Consider the following 22672-nt stretch of genomic DNA (forward strand, 5'->3'; position numbering starts at 1 on the left):
GGGTCAGAGCTAAGTGTCAGCTATGGCTGTGATTCCAGAACAAGTTTTATTTTGTGGCTGTGCTTCCATGATTTATTTGGTGGCAGGGCATGGCTGGAGCCACACATGAAGTCAAGCAGACTGTCGCCACACAGGGCAGGTTTTATGTTTCCTTAAACACGGACTTCGTTACCACCGTGCTCATTCCACCTTAGGCCAACGCGACTGATCCTGGCTGCAGCAGTGAGGATGGTACTGCTGCAAAGGAAGTTTTTTTACATGTTCGGTGACAAATGTGTCTTGCAAACTACTGTTTGAAGACAGAATCCTGAATCCCTGGGTACGTAGCTCTACTTCTACCTGAATCTCTTAAGCTTAATAATCCTCGCTGTGACACATTCTTCTGAGGTAGTGTATGATCTCTATTTCCCAAGTCCATGTACATGATTTGGGTGGTGGTGGGGTAGGTGTGCAAATACACGTTCCTGTATTGTCAACACTATAACTGTGGGATCTGGCAGAGGTTCCTCTGTCCTGGGATGCACGTTTAACACTTGAATTTCCCAGACTTTTCTAGGCCCTGGCCACCATTGAGGGGCTGTACTGCAATGATTCTATCACCTGAAAGGAGGTTGTGAGGTGGGGGTCTGTCTCCTTGCCCAAGTACCACGTGATAGGACAAGAGGAAACGACCTCAAGCTGCACCAGGTGAGCTTTAGGCTGGGTATTGGGAACAGTTTCTTCCCCGAGAGGGTTGTCAAGCACTGGAACAGGCTGCCCAGGGCAGTGGTGGAGTCACCATCCCTGGAAGTGTTTAGAAGGTGTGCAGATGTTGCACTTCGAGACACGGTGTAGTGGTGGATTTAGCAGCGTAGGGTAAACGGTTGGACTCAATAATCTTAAAGGTCTTTTCCAGCCTAAATGATTCCACACTTCTAGTCAGAGCATCTACAAGATGATGCCTTGGCCACCTTACATTGTGCCTTCATTTCCATGCACACATGGTGGGCAGTATCCCTACCCCGAGGGCTAGCACTCTGCTCTCCTGTGCTGAGTCCACACACAGCCGCAGCCACATTTGTCTGCTGCCCTGAGCCTTGGTGAACGTCCCCAGCATGGCTCTGCTGTCGAAGCAGCTGGCTATTCATGGCTGTGGGTTTGAAACAGCTCCGGGTCTTGAATCCTGAGCTACACTTAACATATGTCTCTCAATGAGCTTACTGGGGTGCTGTTCTGCGGTATGGCCACTCACTTTCAACAGGATGAAGCTGAGGGTTGTTTAGCATCACTTTTTCTGTGCCCCAGCTTGACTGTGTGCTAACCTGCGGCAACTCTTTGCTTCAGGTTGCTGTGTGTTGAAAGCTGGCTGTATTCATTGGGGTGAGGGGCAGATGTGACTGTGCTTGCTTGAAGAACTTCTTGATTCCAGTTTTCTTATGCTGAAAGGTGACCCCCAGCATGACTGAAGCTTACATAGCTAATGCTGCATGGACGCCGTTTCAGACTTCCTGCTGCTTTTATCTGTTTCTGGAAATGGAGTTGTACAATGGGCTCGGTTTGATGTCAGCTACAGCAGGTGATTTGAGCAACAGTCTTTTCATGTATGTGTGTATATATATATATATTTGCGTGTATCTCTCTCTCTATATATGAAACTTTCTTTTCTTTGCAGAGGTAGTGTGGGAGAAGGTCAGATCTAGCTGGCACAAACCCTTTGGGAAGAAGCAAAGAAAATGGAGGAATTCAGGGAAGAGCAAAAACTGCATCGGAAGAAGGTCAGGATGTTGATCCACTACCAATTACCATCCTTGGTGATGGATTTTGGCTCCTGGCTCGTTTCTCCCACCATGCCCCAGCCCCCTGCATGCTCCCAGTGCCTGTCGCTGCTGGGAAGTCCTGAGCTCCTTCCTATATGTTGAAGCCCTGCTGCTGAACCTCTGACTTCCTTCTTCTGACTGCCACATCTTCTCCTTTGGGTGCCTTTTGGGGCTGGCTATCGCAGGGCTCACCTCCAGAGACACCAGCCTCAACCAGGAATGTTCTTAAAGCATAGAGACATATATCTCATACATTATAGTGTTGCGTGATGTCCATAGGGTTTGCTAAAATTGGCAAGTCTTTTAACCTCTTCTGGCTTGAGATTCCTTTGTCTGGAAAATGAGAGAAAACTGCTGCAAGTTTGGACGTAGCAGAAGGGAGCTGGCTTCCCAATTTTCCTAGATTCAATGGAGATGATACAGTACTATATAATGGTGGATTTCATTTGTAGAGTTCCATTGCATAGACAGGTGGAGGCTTAGCTAGAAGTATAAAAGGTGGGTTTTGTGAAGATGCTTGATGTGGACATAGGTCCTTAAGGCCATCTGAATTTGGTCTGTGCCTCTTCCTTTCCTAAGCCACATAGTCCATCGTGAAGCTTCGATGCTCAGTGATGTGTTGACTCTCTTGTCATCACAGATAGACCTGATAATGGAGGCGATTCAGAAAATCAGGAGTCTGCAGTACGAGAAGACCATGGTGGTAAAGCAAACATGCTGCTCTTTCTTGCTCTATGGTTTAACACTGCTACCATACGCGCACAGTGCTGGCACAGTCTTACATATGAGGGTCTTCCTCTGCTGCAACTCATGCAGACACTACATCAAGAGCTGCAGCAGAGGAAGACCGTCACATTTAAGTCTGCATAGTGTGCTCTGAAAAACTGAAGAGTACACCACGGACATGGCTAGTCACAGCATTGCATGGTAGGTTAAGATTGATTTAGATGTCACGGACTCGATTGCTATGAGCTTTTCATGCCAAATGAAGAGCAGCTTGTCTTGTGAGGTCAGTTTTGGTCAAGCAGCAGGGCACTGAGTGCCTTGTGTGCTGTCCCCTGCTCTGTGGGCAGCCTTTGGTAACCTCTTCACTTGGAGGCTGTTTTGCTCTAGAGCTATGTGCATGAGCTGTAATAGTACCTCCTTGCTTGCTAACACGCTCCTGCCCTGTTTGTTGGCTCTCCTAGGCCAAGCGCCTTTATGAGCAGCACCGCATGGATAAGGGTGAGGCGGAACAAGCTGTGCACCACAACACAAACGTGGTTACACAGAAGCAGCAGGAGAAGGTATAGAGAGGCGGGTGGCCATGGGACAGGAAGGGTGTATGCTCTTTGGGCTCTCCTGCCCCATAACTCTTCTCCCAGCTCTGGGTTTGGGGGTGAGATGGAAGGGCTGGCAATGTTCTCTAGCTGGCCTTCAATACCGTTGTGATGCACGTTAGCTCTCCTGTAGCTTTCTTCTGTCTCCCAGTTTTGGCAGCTGTTCCTCAATCTGGCTCAGATGAAATCACCTCCGGAAGACTCTGGTGAGTGTGGCAATGCAGGGTTTGGAGGGTGAGGGGAGTGTTTGCTGGGGCAGGGGTTGTGAAGCCATGGCATGGCTCTTGAGCGAGCTCCAGCTTCTGGGTCAGGGCTGGCTCCTCAGAAACTCATGCCCAACATAGCAGAGATGGCTTCGCACCCCATTTCCCGTTTCTCACCGTTTCTCTGTGGCATGACCTTCCACCTTGCTGCACAGCTCTGTATTTCCTTGCAGTGCACATCCATAGCTGAGCTCACACGTTACTGCTGCTTTCTCCCTGACGTCCCTGCCGATTCAGGTTTTGTGTAGTGCCTTCTAGCAAAGGGTCCTTTTAATCCATGTTAATCAGATGACAGTGTGATTTGTTTCAAAGGCAGGAGTTACCAGCAGAGCGTTACCACACTGGAGAAGATCCGGGAAGAACGGCAAAGAGCACGTCAAAGCTTGTGAGGTGAAAGCCCCCAGACACCTTCACGTGGCAGTGTGGTCCTCTGGATGTCCACTCCTTGTTGTAGAAGTCCGGGATGGCACAGATCTGCCTTCTCTCTGTTGCCCTGGCAGTGAAGCAGCAGGATGTGTTGCAGCTAACACTGTGTGTGCCTTAGGCGTGCCTTCTGCACTTAAGATCCCACCACTTCAAGGTTTCCACTATATTTTTTTTGTTTGTTTTTATTTTTCCTTCCACTACCTTTTCAAAGTAACAGAATCAAAGCAGTGACCTTTTCGCCCATTAACCTGCTTGCGCGTTTGGTGTGGCCATTATCCTGAACAGCCGTAGTCACTTCCAGGTACTCAGTGACTTATGGCCAGTGTGTTCTACAGCCACGACACCACCTAGCAGACTCTGAAACTCTGATGGACTTTAAATGAATTTGCAGTAGAAGGCGCTGACACACTGGGGATGCAAGCTGGGTGAAGCCATCTCCATGTGAACCCAGTGTGCCAGCAGCCCTTCGCCATATATCTCACGTGGTAGCATGGGAACCCCTCTGAGCAGATGTATCAGTCTAAAGCAGACTGTGTCATAGCAAAATGGTCTAGCCAGGACTTCCAGCAAGTGCCAGGGAAATCCAGAGCTGGTTGCAAGAGGACCGTGATGCTGCTCTGCTGCTGACCTGTGTCTTGCAGCTGTCTGTGATGTGTAACCAAGGGTTTAATGAGGTGATGCGGCTCCTCTGCTCTCGTGAGACCTCACTTGGAGTATTGCGTACAGTTCTGGTGTCCTCAATATGAGAAGGACGTGGAGCTGTTGGGGCTAGTCCAGAGGAGGGCCACGAGGATGACAAGGGGGCTGGAGTACCTCCCATATGAAGACAGGCTGAGAAAGTTGCGGCTGTTCAGACTGGAGGGGATAAGGCTGCATGGAGTCCTCCGAGCAGCTTCCAGTATCTGAAAGGGGCCTACGAGAATGCTGGGGAGGGGACTCTTTGTTAGGGACTGTAGTGTCAGGACAAGGGGTAATGGCTTCAAACTTAAGCAGGGGAAGTTTACTTTAGATATAAGGAAGAAGTTCTTTACTGTGAAGGTGGTGAGGCACTGGAATGGGCTGCCCAAGAAAGCTGTGAACGCTCCATCCCTGGCAGCCTTCAAGGCCAGGTTGGACGCAGTCTTGGGTGGCATGGTTTAGTGCGAGGTGTCCCTGCCCATTGCAGGAGGGCTGGAACTAGATGATCTTAAGGTCCTTCCCAACCCTATTCTATGATTCTGTGATTCTATGGACAGGAAGTGCAGAGGTTGAGGTTTTATCCCATGTCTGCTGCAAGCTGGAAAACAACAAGTGATAACAAGTGCATATGCGCATGTGGGATGAAAGGCTGCCTTCCAGGTTCATGAAATTGAGCTACACCAGACAGCACATTTCAGAAGACTTGGGCTTAAAGCTACTTGGAAAAGGGATGGGCAGGAAAGAGAGAGAAGACAAACGAGTCAAGACACTTTGCTTTCGTAGATCCCCATGCTTTTTTATTGCTCCATAGTTGTGGGAGAGAAGTCAGCTGGGACTGCAGGACCATGGGGTACCTAGGAAACATGCAGTGCCTTTAGGAAGCTGGCTTCGTCTCCCCAGAGGTAGTGTTGTGCTGAGTGACCCCTTCCGCATGGGCCCTGCAGACCTTCCTGAACTTAACGCTCATCTTTGAAATACCTGGGTGTGTAAAGGGATGACTTCTTGTCTGGACGAGGTCTTTTCCAGCCTAGTTGGTTCTATGATTCTATGACTCATGGTTACCATGTTTCCTGCAGAAGACCAACATCACCTGCTCGTTGCTGTGGACAGAGATCTTTGTAGTGGGATGAGAAGAGATCAGAATAGAGGAGATTTGCTCTCTTCTCACAGATGTTAGGGCTGTTTTGTCTGTGTCGTTTCAGTTCTTTGAGACCCAGGAGTGCGAGAGGATCAACTATTTCCGCAGTGCCCTCCGGCTTCATGTTAGCCCACCATGACGTGCCTTGGTATCAGGTCTCTGTAAAGCCCAGGCTGGCCTAACCTCTTGCCTTCCCACTAGGTCTGGGAGGGCAGTTGGGGAGCACAGAGCCAGGGCACTGGGAGTCCCGGAGCCACGCAGATCCTCAGCTCTGACTTTTCTAGTGTGCAGGAAGGCACCTCTACCCACCCCGACCAGTGCACCAGAATTACTTGCTTTATGGGGTTTCTGGCTCCACAGAAGAACTCTGCTTTTGCTCTTCCCCATCAGATCGTGAGCGTTAGCTGTCTAAAGGGAATGGTTTAGGTGAAGTCCGCCCCCCCCCCACCCCCCCCGAAAGATCCTGGGAAGCTGGACTCTGACTTTGGAGACAAGGTTTCACTAAGGAGAAGTTCTGATCAAAGCCCTGTATGTAGGCATTTGTGGAGCTTAAGGATGTCCAAGCTTGGGATCCCACCACTCTGCAGTTTGGGCCTTTCCCTCATTCAGCACCATGAGCTATATAATTCCCAGAGGCACTTTGGTGATGGAACTTGGTAAAATGCCTTGGTTGTTTGGCAAATCATAGAATCATAGAATCAAGACATCTCTTTCAGCCTCATCCACCATTGCCTTCCATCCCTTTGACACAGGTGGCCAGTGTTTCTGTCCTGTGTAGTCTTGTAACGAGCACTTCTCATAAGCAGACCTCATTTTTTTTTGTGCTCTCTGTTTCAGGTGAGCCTGATTATGCCACAGTTGACGGCTACATCACTAGATGCTGTTGATCCTGTTTGTAGGTTCTCCAGGCAGAAGACACTGTTGGTCTGGCCAGTGTGGTGGTGTTTCCAGTTACTCCCAGCTGTGAGAGAAACAGTGTTGTTTTCGCATATTTGGGGATGGGGCTTTACAATATTAAGACTTTTCAATCTTAGAGCTTTAAGATCAATAGTAAAACTTTGCAAAAATAATAAGAGTTTTCAATACTAGGTCTGGGATTAAGTTCCTAAGGCAATGAAGGAAAGGGTTTGAGATCTACTTATTCAAATAGACACGCTTTGTGCTTAAAGACAGTGTCATCTCTAGATGAAAGACACACTGTGGTTAAAAAGAATACTATCTACGTATAACCTAGGAAACTAAACCGGTGCAGGCTGGTTAAGCAGTAAGTTGAGGTAACTTATTTATACCCAGAGTATTATCTCCAACCATACTGGGAATCACCTTGTCCTGGGTGATGTTTGGTTTACAACTGGCTTTAATGGGTGGATCTCACCCAGCGCATAGAGAAAATCTCTACAAAGTAAAATTATGATATGTAAAGGTCACATAGAATCTGAATGTGGGGCGTTAGAGTGTGGTCCCGTGCCCTTGCTATTGCAAGTGCTGGAGGGGCAATAAGGCAAGTTCATGGCTGGGGGGCAGATGTGACAGGAGGGGATTCAATTGCTAGATTTAGAATAGGGGTTTGGGAGCCAAAGAGGAACGAATGCGACCAGCCTGTGGACATCCACCATTCCTCCATCGGTGGGCACACGCACTCCACCAAATAGTCCTAAGATAGTAAATGTAATTGCAATTAAAGATTTGAAGTAGATGTTTGAAATAGAAACAGGATATAGAAATAGAAATGTCTGGGTAGAACGGGTCAAATATCCAGGGAAAATAGAATCGTTTTAGATATATTAGCTGAAAAGGGAGGAATATGCATAATGCTAGGGAATACGTGTTGCACATCTATTCCAAATAATACAACACCAGATGGAGGCATAACCAGGGCCTTACAAGGCCTCACTATGTTGGCAGAAGAGCCGGCTGAAAATACAAGAACAGGTTACTTCATTAACAGGATGGTTAGAATCCTGATTTGGAAAATGGAGAGGAATGGTGATATCAGCTTTTACTTCTATAGTTGTAGTAGCAGGTGTATGAATAGCTATATGGTGCTACATAATTCCATATATAGGAAGACGTGTGCAACTTCTTGAAACAACTTTGTGGAACTAACTTTGTCAAAACAAATGCTCATGGGACCACCACCCTACTCTGATCTTGCTTGGTGTAGCAGTCCACAGCGCAGCTACCCAGTGAGAGGCTGTGCTGCCACAAACCTGCACCCTGCAGTGTTGCTGAGGATCTGGAGAAGTTGGTCAGCTCTTCAACCACCTCTCCAAGGAGGGGCTTGCAGACTTCTAGGTTCACGGTATAGCTTGTGCCTGGTAGGCTCTGCAGACCCTCATTTGATTAACTTCTGGTAAAGAAGTCCCTTGGACTTGTTGTGACTATGTACCACTGGAAAAAAACTTAGTTGTTAATGTTGGGCTGGAGCCCTGAAACTCATTTTCTGACCGTATCTCCCAAAGTTCTTGCTTTTTTTGTTACCATATACGTGATCACGGCTTTGATTCAGAAACTCATGTGCTGCAGGGCTGCTGGTCTCTCTCATATCCTCATGTGCAGCATTGCTTAAGAAGCTCCTCAGTGCCTTATGGCACAGGGATGGAGGATAAGGGGACCAGCACACAGTTCAGCTGTTTAAACCCGGTGCCAGGTGCCTTAACTTTGGAGCAACGGGAGTTGCTGATGTATGATATTCTTCAAGTTGAATCTGCGTGACTTCAGTGCATGTCTAAGCCAAACAGTTCCCGGAGCTTTTACTGTATTTCCTTCTGCGGAGAAGATGGCAGTGAGCTTAAACATCTCTCCTGATGCACTACAACGGACTGTGCAAAGTGCACATGCGAAGGAATCGGCTGTCCATTTTTATTTCTGAAAGACCAAGTGTAGAAATATTCTGCTGAAGGACCCTGCTGTAGTCTTAGTTCTTACATACATCTTCTATGATTAAGTTTTGAGACTTGCGTGGTGGCTATCTTTCTTCTGAAAGATGTCATACTCACTTTTTTTATCTAGGCTAGGGCGGGTACACCTTCAAAGCACCCTAGGATGTTCAGGTTCCTTCTCCTGGGAGGAAGCCTACAAGAGCATATCCTTGCTCAGCCTTTATTTCCTACTTGCTCAATACCACGACAGCTCTGGGACAGAACACACCAAGACTTTAGCCTCCCCCTGCTCCCCTAGAGTCAGGCTGAGTTTCCTCACAGGCCTCTCTAGAGGGGTCTGTCCTCCTCCCAGACACCCACAGAAGTGAAGGGCCTAACAAGAGAGCCTGATAACCAGCTGCACAGCTCCTGCCTTCCCCCCTAGGGACAGAGAGGCCACAGCTGCTTTAGTAAGACAAAATAAGCAGAGGGATACAGGTAGCATGGAAGTCTTATGTCCCTTCAGATGCTGGGCATCCTGCCTTCAGGCAGAGTTAGACCTCTTCCTTTTTGGTCCTATGAGCTAATACATAAAGCATCACAAGAAAACAGCATTAGTTATGAAGGAAGTTCACAGGAGCACTTCTTGCTGCGTTTCCAGATACAGGCAGGGCCAGGCAGCTGGTGTGTCAGTATCAGGCAGGAGCTGCCCATAAACCCCGTTAGCAGGCCTTGGGCAGTGCAGACCAGCCCTGTGCCTGCTCAGGGGATCACCACCTCCGTAATGTGCAATGGGCTCCTGGTCAGTATCATCTCTGCCTTGACCCACACGCAATTTACCTTTCCCACAGGTATTATAAATGACACATGATGTTGATAACAAAGGGTCTTCTCAAGGCCAAGTACAAGGCCTAAGAGAGTGGACATTACCTGTTCAAGATCATTAGGTCTTTGACTACAATGTCTTCTGCAAGGAGGGACTGAGCTCTGCAGGGACTCCTCCATCTGGGGACTGGCTGCAATCACTTCTGCTCCAGTGGGGCATGGCCTCGGCTCCAGCGGTGGCTCCCTGGGGCAGCTGAGCACCTGAGTAGGGATCAAAAGGGTCAGTGACGCCTGGTCCCCCAGGCTGAGACTGGAGCCCCGCTGCGGCTGGAGATGCCTCAGGCACTGCAGACAGGCTGCCCCGCTCCGGTGGCACTTCCGGGTCCTGCTACGGCACAAGTAGAAAGAAGAGAACTCACACTCCCCAGCCTCAGTAGTAGGGCCTTGGTTTCTTACCTCGCATTCCCTATAGCGGCAGCTGGACCTCCCCACAGACCCTTATAGAGACACCTGGCCTTGTCCCAGACTCTTATGGAGGAGACTCCCTCCCCACCCCCCTCCGCACCGGGGGCGTTACAGGAGAGCCTGGCCCCTCCACAGGTCCCTATAGGCGAAGCTGGCCTCCTCCTAGGCTCCTCTAGATGAGCCTTGCCTCCCTGCCAGTCCTTTTAGGGGGAGCCTGGCCACTCCCTTATAGAGAAGTTTGGATTCTTTCCCGGCTCCTAGAGATGATCCTGGCCTCCCAGCCGGTCCTCAGTAGGGGAACTTACCTCCCTCCCAGGCTCCTGTAGAGGAGCTTGGCCTCCACACAGCACTTTATAAAGGATTCTGTTCCCCCACAGGCCCTTGTAGGAGGGCCGATCCTCATCTCTAACACTTATGGAGGGGCCTGGCCGCCCCACAGGATCCTATGGGGTAGTCCCACCTCTCCCCACGCCCTTACTAAGGAACCTAGCCTTCCCATATCTGAGCCTATATGTGAGCCTACCCCAAGCCCGCTCCCATCCTGACAGGAGACCTGCCTCACCCAGGCCTGGCGGCCATGCTCCGGCTCCCAGCTCTGCGTTCTGCGCTGAGTCCTTCCGTGCTTCACGTAGCCACCGCCCTGCTGACTGGAAGGGAGCGGGTGGGGGCGGTGTCAATCTCCCCCTCGCTTCCGCCCGCAGTACCCGTGGCTGCGGCTTGGTGGTGCCGCAGAGTATGGCCCTGGTGGAGGCCGTGAGGGCGCCCCGCAAGGCCCACACCAAGAGCAGGCCCGAGGTGCGGGGGGAAGGCGGGGATCGGCTCCGGGTGAGGCTCCTCCGGTCCTCGTCCGGGCTGCTTCCGCCGCCTGCCGGTTGTGGTGGGTCCGGCGAGCTTAGAGGGGCGGGGAGGAGCCTGCGGGGCTGGTACACGCCGGAGGGGGGGGTGTTCGTCAGCCCTTTGTCTCGTGTTCGCGCCTATTCCTGAGTGGGTTTAAAGCGGCGGAGAGGGTGTCAGCTCCAGGCCGTGCTTGTGTCCGTGTTTGTTTGTCTGCTGCTGGAAGCGGCTAGATCGGGGGCGGGGTGTGCCTATCTGAAAACACATGTCCCATCCCTGGCAGTGATCTAGGCCAGGCTGGACGGGGCTTAGCACAACCTGGTCTAATGGAAGGTGTCCCTGCCCAGGTTTCAGTAGTTGTGGAATGATCTGAACTGAAATACCTTGCCTCACAGCCAGATCAAGTTGGAAATGTTTCTCTGAATTGCCTGACCTCTTTCATCTTGTACACTGCACCCCGGAGAGCAACGGCAGTGAAGTCCTGGTTGTCAAAGCCCTTTGAGAATAAGTCGGTGAATTAATTGACCACTGTTTGAGAAAACAAGGGTCAGAGCTAAGTGTCAGCTATGGCTGTGATTCCAGAACAAGTTTTATTTTGTGTCTGTGCTTCCATGATTTATTTGGTGGCAGGGCATGGCTGGAGCCACACATGAAGTCAAGCAGACTGTCGCCACACAGGGCAGGTTTTACCTTTCCTTAAACACGGACTTTGTTACCACCGTGCTCATTCCCCCTTAGGCCAACGCGACTGATCCTGGCTGCAGCAGTGAGGATGGTACTGCTGCAAAGGAAGTTTTTTTACATGTTCGGTGACAAATGTATCTTGCAAACTACTGTTTGAAGACAGAATCCTGAATCCCTGGGTACGTAGCTCTACTTCTACCTGAATCTCTTAAGCTTAATAATCCTCGCTGTGACACATTCTTCTGAGGTAGTGTATGATCTCTATTTCCCAAGTCCATGTACATGATTTGGGTGGTGGTGGGGTAGGTGTGCAAATACACGTTCCTGTATTGTCAACACTATAACTGTGGGATCTGGCAGAGGTTCCTCTGTCCTGGGATGCACATTTAACACTTGAATTTCCCAGACTTTTCTAGTCCCTGGCCACCATTGAGGGGCTGTACTGCAATGATTCTATCACCTGAAAGGAGGTTGTGAGGTGGGGGTCTGTCTCCTTGCCCAAGTACCACGTGATAGGACAAGAGGAAACGACCTCAAGCTGCACCAGGTGAGCTTTAGGCTGGGTATTGGGAACAGTTTCTTCCCTGAGAGGGTTGTCAAGCACTGGAACAGGCTGCCCAGGGCAGTGGTGGAGTCACCATCCCTGGAAGTGTTTAGAAGGTGTGCAGATGTTGCACTTCGAGACACGCTGTAGTGGTGGATTTAGCAGCGTAGGGTAAACGGTTGGACTCAATAATCTTAAAGGTCTTTTCCAGCCTAAATGATTCCACACTTCTAGTCAGAGCATCTACAAGATGATGCCTTGGCCACCTTACATTGTGCCTTCATTTCCATGCACACATGGTGGGCAGTATCCCTACCCCGAGGGCTAGCACTCTGCTCTCCTGTGCTGAGTCCACACACAGCCGCAGCCACATTTGTCTGCCCTGAGCCTTGGTGAACGTCCCCAGCATGGCTCTGCTGTCGAAGCAGCTGGCTATTCATGGCTGTGGGTTTGAAACAGCTCCGGGTCTTGAATCCTGAGCTACACTTAACATATGTCTCTCAATGAGCTTACTGGGGTGCTGTTCTGCGGTATGGCCACTCACTTTCAACAGGATGAAGCTGAGGGTTTTTTAGCATCACTTTTTCTGTGCCCCAGCTTGACTGTGTGCTAACCTGCGGCAACTCTTTGCTTCAGGTTGCTGTGTGTTGAAAGCTGGCTGTATTCATTGGGGTGAGGGGCAGATGTGACTGTGCTTGCTTGAAGAACTTCTTGATTCCAGTTTTCTTATGCTGAAAGGTGACCCCCAGCATGACTGAAGCTGACATAGCTAATGCTGCATGGACGCCGTTTCAGACTTCCTGCTGCTTTTATCTGTTTCTGGAAATGGAGTTGTACAATGGGCTCGGTTTGATGTCAGCTACAGCAGGTGATTTGAGCAACAGTCTTTTAATGTATGTGTGTATATATATATATATATTTGTGTGTATCTCTCTCTCTATATATGAAACTTTCTTTTCTTTGCAGAGGTAGTGTGGGAGAAGGTCAGATCTAGCTGGCACAAACCCTTTGGGAAGAAGCAAAGAAAATGGAGGAATTCAGGGAAGAGCAAAAACTGCATCGGAAGAAGGTCAGGATGTTGATCCACTACCAATTACCATCCTTGGTGATGGATTTTGGCTCCTGGCTCGTTTCTCCCACCATGCCCCAGCCCCCTGCATGCTCCCAGTGCCTGTCGCTGCTGGGAAGTCCTGAGCTCCTTCCTATATGTTGAAGCCCTGCTGCTGAACCTCTGACTTCCTTCTTCTGACTGCCACATCTTCTCCTTTGGGTGCCTTTTGGGGCTGGCTATCGCAGGGCTCACCTCCAGAGACACCAGCCTCAACCAGGAATGTTCTTAAAGCATAGAGACATATATCTCATACATTATAGTGTTGCGTGATGTCCATAGGGTTTGCTAAAATTGGCAAGTCTTTTAACCTCTTCTGGCTTGAGATTCCTTTGTCTGGAAAATGAGAGAAAACTGCTGCAAGTTTGGACGTAGCAGAAGGGAGCTGGCTTCCCAATTTTCCTAGATTCAATGGAGATGATACAGTACTATATAATGGTGGATTTCATTTGTAGAGTTCCATTGCATAGACAGGTGGAGGCTTAGCTAGAAGTATAAAAGGTGGGTTTTGTGAAGATGCTTGATGTGGACATAGGTCCTTAAGGCCATCTGAATTTGGTCTGTGCCTCTTCCTTTCCTAAGCCACATAGTCCATCGTGAAGCTTCGATGCTCAGTGATGTGTTGACTCTCTTGTCATCACAGATAGACCTGATAATGGAGGCGATTCAGAAAATCAGGAGTCTGCAGTACGAGAAGACCATGGTGGTAAAGCAAACATGCTGCTCTTTCTTGCTCTATGGTTTAACACTGCTACCATACGCGCACAGTGCTGGCACAGTCTTACATATGAGGGTCTTCCTCTGCTGCAACTCATGCAGACACTACATCAAGAGCTGCAGCAGAGGAAGACCGTCACATTTAAGTCTGCATAGTGTGCTCTGAAAAACTGAAGAGTACACCAGGGACGTGGCTGGTAGCAGCCTTGCACGGTTGGATAAGAGTGATTTAGATGTCACGGACTCGATTGCTATGAGCTTTTCATGCCAAATGAAGAGCAGCTTGTCTTGTGAGGTCAGTTTTGGTCAAGCAGCAGGGCACTGAGTGCCTTGTGTGCTGTCCCCTGCTCTGCGGGCAGCCTTTGGTAACCTCTTCACTTGGAGGTTGTTTTGCTCTAGAGCTATGTGCACGAGCTGTAATAGTACCTCCTTGCTTGCTAACACGCTCCTGCCCTGTTTGTTGGCTCTCCTAGGCCAAGCGCCTTTATGAGCAGCACCGCATGGATAAGGGTGAGGCGGAACAAGCTGTGCACCACAACACAAATGTGGTTACACAGAAGCAGCAGGAGAAGGTATAGAGAGGCGGGTGGCCATGGGACAGGAAGGGTGTATGCTCTTTGGGCTCTCCTGCCCCATAACTCTTCTCCCAGCTCTGGGTTTGGGGGTGAGATGGAAGGGCTGGCAATGTTCTCTAGCTGGCCTTCAATACCGTTGTGATGCACGTTAGCTCTCCTGTAGCTTTCTTCTGTCTCCCAGTTTTGGCAGCTGTTCCTCAATCTGGCTCAGATGAAATCACCTCCGGAAGACTCTGGTGAGTGTGGCAATGCAGGGTTTGGAGGGTGAGGGGAGTGTTTGCTGGGGCAGGGGTTGTGAAGCCATGGCATGGCTCTTGAGCGAGCTCCAGCTTCTGGGTCAGGGCTGGCTCCTCAGAAACTCATGCCCAACATAGCAGAGATGGCTTCGCACCCCATTTCCCGTTTCTCACCGTTTCTCTGTGGCATGACCTTCCACCTTGCTGCACAGCTCTGTATTTCCTTGCAGTGCACATCCATAGCTGAGCTCACACGTTACTGCTGCTTTCTCCCTGACGTCCCTGCCGATTCAGGTTTTGTGTAGTGCCTTCTAGCAAAGGGTCCTTTTAATCCATGTTAATCAGATGACAGTGTGATTTGTTTCAAAGGCAGGAGTTACCAGCAGAGCGTTACCACACTGGAGAAGATCCGGGAAGAACGGCAAAGAGCACGTCAAAGCTTGTGAGGTGAAAGCCCCCAAACACCTTCACGTGGCAGTGTGGTCCTCTGGATGTCCACTCCTTGTTGTAGAAGTCCGGGATGGCACAGATCTGCCTTCTCTCTGTTGCCCTGGCAGTGAAGCAGCAGGATGTGTTGCAGCTAACACTGTGTGTGCCTTAGGCGTGCCTTCTGCACTTAAGGTCCCACCACTTCAAGGTTTCCAGTAATTTTTTTTGTTTGTTTTTATTTTTCCTTCCACTACCTTTTCAAAGTAACAGAATCAAAGCAGTGACCTTTTCGCCCATTAACCTGCTTGCGCGTTTGGTGTGGCCATTATCCTGAACAGCCGTAGTCACTTCCAGGTACTCAGTGACTTATGGCCAGTGTGTTCTACAGCCACGACACCACCTAGCAGACTCTGAAACTCTGATGGACTTTAAATGAATTTGCAGTAGAAGGCGCTGACACACTGGGGATGCAAGCTGGGTGAAGCCATCTCCATGTGAACCCAGTGTGCCAGCAGCCCTTCGCCATATATCTCACGTGGTAGCATGGGAACCCCTCTGAGCAGATGTATCAGTCTAAAGCAGACTGTGTCATAGCAAAATGGTCTAGCCAGGACTTCCAGCAAGTGCCAGGGAAATCCAGAGCTGGTTGCAAGAGGACCGTGATGCTGCTCTGCTGCTGACCTGTGTCTTGCAGCTGTCTGTGATGTGTAACCAAGGGTTTAATGAGGTGATGCGGCTCCTCTGCTCTCGTGAGACCTCACTTGGAGTATTGCGTACAGTTCTGGTGTCCTCAATATGAGAAGGACGTGGAGCTGTTGGGGCTAGTCCAGAGGAGGGCCACGAGGATGACAAGGGGGCTGGAGTACCTCCCATATGAAGACAGGCTGAGAAAGTTGCGGCTGTTCAGCCTGGAGGGGATAAGGCTGCGTGGAGTCCTCCGAGCAGCTTCCAGTATCTGAAAGGGGCCTACGAGAATGCTGGGGAGGGGACTCTTTGTTAGGGACTGTAGTGTCAGGACAAGGGGTAATGGCTTCAAACTTAAGCAGGGGAAGTTTACTTTAGATATAAGGAAGAAGTTCTTTACTGTGAAGGTGGTGAGGCACTGGAATGGGCTGCCCAAGAAAGCTGTGAACGCTCCATCCCTGGCAGCCTTCAAGGCCAGGTTGGACGCAGTCTTGGGTGGCATGGTTTAGTGCGAGGTGTCCCTGCCCATTGCAGGAGGGCTGGAACTAGATGATCTTAAGGTCCTTCCCAACCCTATTCTATGATTCTGTGATTCTATGGACAGGAAGTGCAGAGGTTGAGGTTTTATCCCATGTCTGCTGCAAGCTGGAAAACAACAAGTGATAACAAGTGCATATGCGCATGTGGGATGAAAGGCTGCCTTCCAGGTTCATGAAATTGAGCTACACCAGACAGCACATTTCAGAAGACTTGGGCTTAAAGCTACTTGGAAAAGGGATGGGCAGGAAAGAGAGAGAAGACAAACGAGTCAAGACACTTTGCTTTCGTAGATCCCCATGCTTTTTTATTGCTCCATAGTTGTGGGAGAGAAGTCAGCTGGGACTGCAGGACCATGGGGTACCTAGGAAACATGCAGTGCCTTTAGGAAGCTGGCTTCGTCTCCCCAGAGGTAGTGTTGTGCTGAGTGACCCCTTCCGCATGGGCCCTGCAGACCTTCCTGAACTTAACGCTCATCTTTGAAATACCTGGGTGTGTAAAGGGATGACTTCTTGTCTGGACGAGGTCTTTTCCAGCCTAGTTGGTTCTATGATTCTATGACTCATGGTTACCATGTTTCCTGCAGAAGACCAACATCACCTGCTCGTTGCTGTGGACAGAGATCTTTGTAGTGGGATGAGAAGAGATCAGAATAGAGGAGATTTGCTCTCTTCTCACAGATGTTAGGGCTGTTTTGTCTGTGTCGTTTCAGTTCTTTGAGACCCAGGAGTGCGAGCGGATCAACTATTTCCGCAGTGCCCTCCGGCTTCATGTTAGCCCACCATGACGTGCCTTGGTATCAGGTCTCTGTAAAGCCCAGGCTGGCCTAACCTCTTGCCTTCCCACTAGGTCTGGGAGGGCAGTTGGGGAGCACAGAGCCAGGGCACTGGGAGTCCCGGAGCCACGCAGATCCTCAGCTCTGACTTTTCTAGTGTGCAGGAAGGCACCTCTACCCACCCCGACCAGTGCACCAGAATTACTTGCTTTATGGGGTTTCTGGCTCCACAGAAGAACTCTGCTTTTGCTCTTCCCCATCAGATCGTGAGCGTTAGCTGTCTAAAGGGAATGGTTTAGGTGGAGTCCGCCCCCCCCCCACCCCCCCCGAAAGATCCTGGGAAGCTGGACTCTGACTTTGGAGACAAGGTTTCACTAAGGAGAAGTTCTGATCAAAGCCCTGTATGTAGGCATTTGTGGAGCTTAAGGATGTCCAAGCTTGGGATCCCACCACTCTGCAGTTTGGGCCTTTCCCTCATTCAGCACCATGAGCTATATAATTCCCAGAGGCACTTTGGTGATGGAACTTGGTAAAATGCCTTGGTTGTTTGGCAAATCATAGAATCATAGAATCAAGACATCTCTTTCAGCCTCATCCACCATTGCCTTCCATCCCTTTGACACAGGTGGCCAGTGTTTCTGTCCTGTGTAGTCTTGTAACGAGCACTTCTCATAAGCAGACCTCATTTTTTTTTGTGCTCTCTGTTTCAGGTGAGCCTGATTATGCCACAGTTGACGGCTACATCACTAGATGCTGTTGATCCTGTTTGTAGGTTCTCCAGGCAGAAGACACTGTTGGTCTGGCCAGTGTGGTGGTGTTTCCAGTTACTCCCAGCTGTGAGAGAAACAGTGTTGTTTTCGCATATTTGGGGATGGGGCTTTACAATATTAAGACTTTTCAATCTTAGAGCTTTAAGATCAATAGTAAAACTTTGCAAAAATAATAAGAGTTTTCAATACTAGGTCTGGGATTAAGTTCCTAAGGCAATGAAGGAAAGGGTTTGAGATCTACTTATTCAAATAGACACGCTTTGTGCTTAAAGACAGTGTCATCTCTAGATGAAAGACACACTGTGGTTAAAAAGAATACTATCTACGTATAACCTAGGAAACTAAACCGGTGCAGGCTGGTTAAGCAGTAAGTTGAGGTAACTTATTTATACCCAGAGTATTATCTCCAACCATACTGGGAATCACCTTGTCCTGGGTGATGTTTGGTTTACAACTGGCTTTAATGGGTGGATCTCACCCAGCGCATAGAGAAAATCTCTACAAAGTAAAATTATGATATGTAAAGGTCACATAGAATCTGAATGTGGGGCGTTAGAGTGTGGTCCCGTGCCCTTGCTATTGCAAGTGCTGGAGGGGCAATAAGGCAAGTTCATGGCTGGGGGGCAGATGTGACAGGAGGGGATTCAATTGCTAGATTTAGAATAGGGGTTTGGGAGCCAAAGAGGAACGAATGCGACCAGCCTGTGGACATCCACCATTCCTCCATCGGTGGGCACACGCACTCCACCAAACAGTCCTAAGATAGTAAATGTAATTGCAATTAAAGATTTGAAGTAGATGTTTGAAATAGAAACAGGATATAGAAATAGAAATGTCTGGGTAGAACGGGTCAAATATCCAGGGAAAATAGAATCGTTTTAGATATATTAGCTGAAAAGGGAGGAATATGCATAATGCTAGGGAATACGTGTTGCACATCTATTCCAAATAATACAACACCAGATGGAGGCATAACCAGGGCCTTACAAGGCCTCACTATGTTGGCAGAAGAGCCGGCTGAAAATACAAGAACAGGTTACTTCATTAACAGGATGGTTAGAATCCTGATTTGGAAAATGGAGAGGAATGGTGATATCAGCTTTTACTTCTATAGTTGTAGTAGCAGGTGTATGAATAGCTATATGGTGCTACATAATTCCATATATAGGAAGACATGTGCAACTTCTTGAAACAACTTTGTGGAACTAACTTTGTCAAAACAAATGCTCATGGGACCACCACCCTACTCTGATCTTGCTTGGTGTAGCAGTCCACAGCGCAGCTACCCAGTGAGAGGCTGTGCTGCCACAAACCTGCACCCTGCAGTGTTGCTGAGGATCTGGAGAAGTTGGTCAGCTCTTCAACCACCTCTCCAAGGAGGGGCTTGCAGACTTCTAGGTTCACGGTATAGCTTGTGCCTGGTAGGCTCTGCAGACCCTCATTTGATTAACTTCTGGTAAAGAAGTCCCTTGGACTTGTTGTGACTATGTACCACTGGAAAAAAACTTAGTTGTTAATGTTGGGCTGGAGCCCTGAAACTCATTTTCTGACCGTATCTCCCAAAGTTCTTGCTTTTTTTGTTACCATATACGTGATCACGGCTTTGATTCAGAAACTCATGTGCTGCAGGGCTGCTGGTCTCTCTCATATCCTCATGTGCAGCATTGCTTAAGAAGCTCCTCAGTGCCTTATGGCACAGGGATGGAGGATAAGGGGACCAGCACACAGTTCAGCTGTTTAAACCCGGTGCCAGGTGCCTTAACTTTGGAGCAACGGGAGTTGCTGATGTATGATATTCTTCAAGTTGAATCTGCGTGACTTCAGTGCATGTCTAAGCCAAACAGTTCCCGGAGCTTTTACTGTATTTCCTTCTGCGGAGAAGATGGCAGTGAGCTTAAACATCTCTCCTGATGCACTACAACGGACTGTGCAAAGTGCACATGCGAAGGAATCGGCTGTCCATTTTTATTTCTGAAAGACCAAGTGTAGAAATATTCTGCTGAAGGACCCTGCTGTAGTCTTAGTTCTTACATACATCTTCTATGATTAAGTTTTGAGACTTGCGTGGTGGCTATCTTTCTTCTGAAAGATGTCATACTCACTTTTTTTATCTAGGCTAGGGCTGGTACACCTTCAAAGCACCCTAGGATGTTCAGGTTCCTTCTCCTGGGAGGAAGCCTACAAGAGCATATCCTTGCTCAGCCTTTATTTCCTACTTGCTCAATACCACGACAGCTCTGGGACAGAACACACCAAGACTTTAGCCTCCCCCTGCTCCCCTAGAGTCAGGCTGAGTTTCCTCACAGGCCTCTCTAGAGGGGTCTGTCCTCCTCCCAGACACCCACAGAAGTGAAGGGCCTAACAAGAGAGCCTGATAACCAGCTGTACAGCTCCTGCCTTCCCCCCTAGGGACAGAGAGGCCACAGCTGCTTTAGTAAGACAAAATAAGCAGAGGGATACAGGTAGCATGGAAGTCTTATGTCCCTTCAGATGCTGGGCATCCTGCCTTCAGGCAGAGTTAGAGCTCTTCCTTTTTGGTCCTATGAGCTAATACAAAAAGCATCACAAGAAAACAGCATTAGTTATGAAGGAAGTTCACAGGAGCACTTCTTGCTGCGTTTCCAGATACAGGCAGGGCCAGGCAGCTGGTGTGTCAGTATCAGGCAGGAGCTGCCCATAAACCCCGTTAGCAGGCCTTGGGCAGTGCAGACCAGCCCTGTGCCTGCTCAGGGGATCACCACCTCCGTAATGTGCAATGGGCTCCTGGTCAGTATCATCTCTGCCTTGACCCACACGCAATTTACCTTTCCCACAGGTATTATAAATGACACATGATGTTGATAACAAAGGGTCTTCTCAAGGCCAAGTACAAGGCCTAAGAGAGTGGACATTACCTGTTCAAGATCATTAGGTCTTTGACTACAATGTCTTCTGCAAGGAGGGACTGAGCTCTGCAGGGACTCCTCCATCTGGGGACTGGCTGCAATCACTTCTGCTCCAGTGGGGCATGGCCTCGGCTCCAGCGGCGGCTCCCTGGGGCAGCTGAGCACCTGAGTAGGGATCAAAAGGGTCAGTGACGCCTGGTCCCCCAGGCTGAGACTGGAGCCCCGCTGCGGCTGGAGATGCCTCAGGCACTGCAGACAGGCTGCCCCGCTCCGGTGGCACTTCCGGGTCCTGCTACGGCACAAGTAGAAAGAAGAGAACTCACACTCCCCAGCCTCAGTAGTAGGGCCTTGGTTTCTTACCTCGCATTCCCTATAGCGGCAGCTGGACCTCCCCACAGACCCTTATAGAGACACCTGGCCTTGTCCCAGACTCTTATGGAGGAGACTCCCTCCCCACCCCCCTCCGCACCGGGGGCGTTACAGGAGAGCCTGGCCCCTCCACAGGTCCCTATAGGCGAAGCTGGCCTCCTCCTAGGCTCCTCTAGATGAGCCTTGCCTCCCTGCCAGTCCTTTTAGGGGGAGCCTGGCCACTCCCTTATAGAGAAGTTTGGATTCTTTCCCGGCTCCTAGAGATGATCCTGGCCTCCCAGCCGGTCCTCAGTAGGGGAACTTACCTCCCTCCCAGGCTCCTGTAGAGGAGCTTGGCCTCCACACAGCACTTTATAAAGGATTCTGTTCCCCCACAGGCCCTTGTAGGAGGGCTGATCCTCATCTCTAACACTTATGGAGGGGCCTGGCCGCCCCACAGAATCCTATGGGGTAGTCCCACCTCTCCCCACGCCCTTACTAAGGAACCTAGCCTTCCCATATCTGAGCCTATATGTGAGCCTACCCCAAGCCCGCTCCCATCCTGACAGGAGACCTGCCTCACCCAGGCCTGGCGGCCATGCTCCGGCTCCCAGCTCTGCGTTCTGCGCTGAGTCCTTCCGTGCTTCACGTAGCCACCGCCCTGCTGACTGGAAGGGAGCGGGTGGGGGCGGTGTCAATCTCCCCCTCGCTTCCGCCCGCAGTACCCGTGGCTGCGGCTTGGTGGTGCCGCAGAGTATGGCCCTGGTGGAGGCCGTGAGGGCGCCCCGCAAGGCCCACACCAAGAGCAGGCCCGAGGTGCGGGGGGAAGGCGGGGATCGGCTCCGGGTGAGGCTCCTCCGGTCCTCGTCCGGGCTGCTTCCGCCGCCTGCCGGTTGTGGTGGGTCCGGCGAGCTTAGAGGGGCGGGGAGGAGCCTGCGGGGCTGGTACACGCCGGAGGGGGGGGTGTTCGTCAGCCCTTTGTCTCGTGTTCGCGCCTATTCCTGAGTGGGTTTAAAGCGGCGGAGAGGGTGTCAGCTCCAGGCCGTGCTTGTGTCCGTGTTTGTTTGTCTGCTGCTGGAAGCGGCTAGATCGGGGGCGGGGTGTGCCTATCTGAAAACACATGTCCCATCCCTGGCAGTGATCTAGGCCAGGCTGGACGGGGCTTAGCACAACCTGGTCTAATGGAAGGTGTCCCTGCCCAGGTTTCAGTAGTTGTGGAATGATCTGAACTGAAATACCTTGCCTCACAGCCAGATCAAGTTGGAAATGTTTCTCTGAATTGCCTAACCTCTTTCATGTTGTACACTGCACCCCGGAGAGCAACGGCAGTGAAGTCCTGGTTGTCAAAGCCCTTTGAGAATAAGTCGGTGAATTAATTGACCACTGTTCGAGAAAACAAGGGTCAGAGCTAAGTGTCAGCTATGGCTGTGATTCCAGAACAAGTTTTATTTTGTGTCTGTGCTTCCATGATTTATTTGGTGGCAGGGCATGGCTGGAGCCACACATGAAGTCAAGCAGACTGTCGCCACACAGGGCAGGTTTTATCTTTCCTTAAACACGGACTATGTTACCACCGTGCTCATTCCCCCTTAGGCCAACGCGACTGATCCTGGCTGCAGCAGTGAGGATGGTACTGCTGCAAAGGAAGTTTTTTTACATGTTCGGTGACAAATGTATCTTGCAAACTACTGTTTGAAGACAGAATCCTGAATCCCTGGGTACGTAGCTCTACTTCTACCTGAATCTCTTAAGCTTAATAATCCTCGCTGTGACAC

At 50.0% G+C, this 22672-nt stretch overlaps 2 long non-coding RNA genes across 2 annotated transcripts; both read right to left on the reverse strand.

Moving 5' to 3' along the window:
- Window positions 1-6451: 6451 nt before the first annotated feature.
- On the reverse strand, window positions 6452-10194 carry LOC133267865 (uncharacterized). Its single transcript, XR_009742897.1, has 2 exons — window positions 9412-10194; window positions 6452-6581 (listed from the first exon to the last, which is right to left on the reverse strand). It is a non-coding gene; the product is annotated as an uncharacterized LOC133267865 (long non-coding RNA).
- Window positions 10195-17598: 7404 nt separating this feature from the next.
- Window positions 17599-21304, reverse strand: LOC133267867 (uncharacterized). The gene is made up of 3 exons (XR_009742899.1): window positions 20559-21304; window positions 19767-19842; window positions 17599-17728 (listed from the first exon to the last, which is right to left on the reverse strand). It is a non-coding gene; the product is annotated as an uncharacterized LOC133267867 (long non-coding RNA).
- Between the last annotated feature and the right edge of the window lie 1368 nt (window positions 21305-22672).

This window comes from Pezoporus flaviventris, unplaced genomic scaffold (genome assembly GCF_033815535.1).
Source record: "Pezoporus flaviventris isolate CSIRO_AGI_PZ_B2104156 unplaced genomic scaffold, CSIRO_AGI_Pfla_v1 ptg000010l, whole genome shotgun sequence".
Taxonomy (NCBI): Eukaryota; Metazoa; Chordata; class Aves; order Psittaciformes; family Psittacidae; genus Pezoporus; species Pezoporus flaviventris.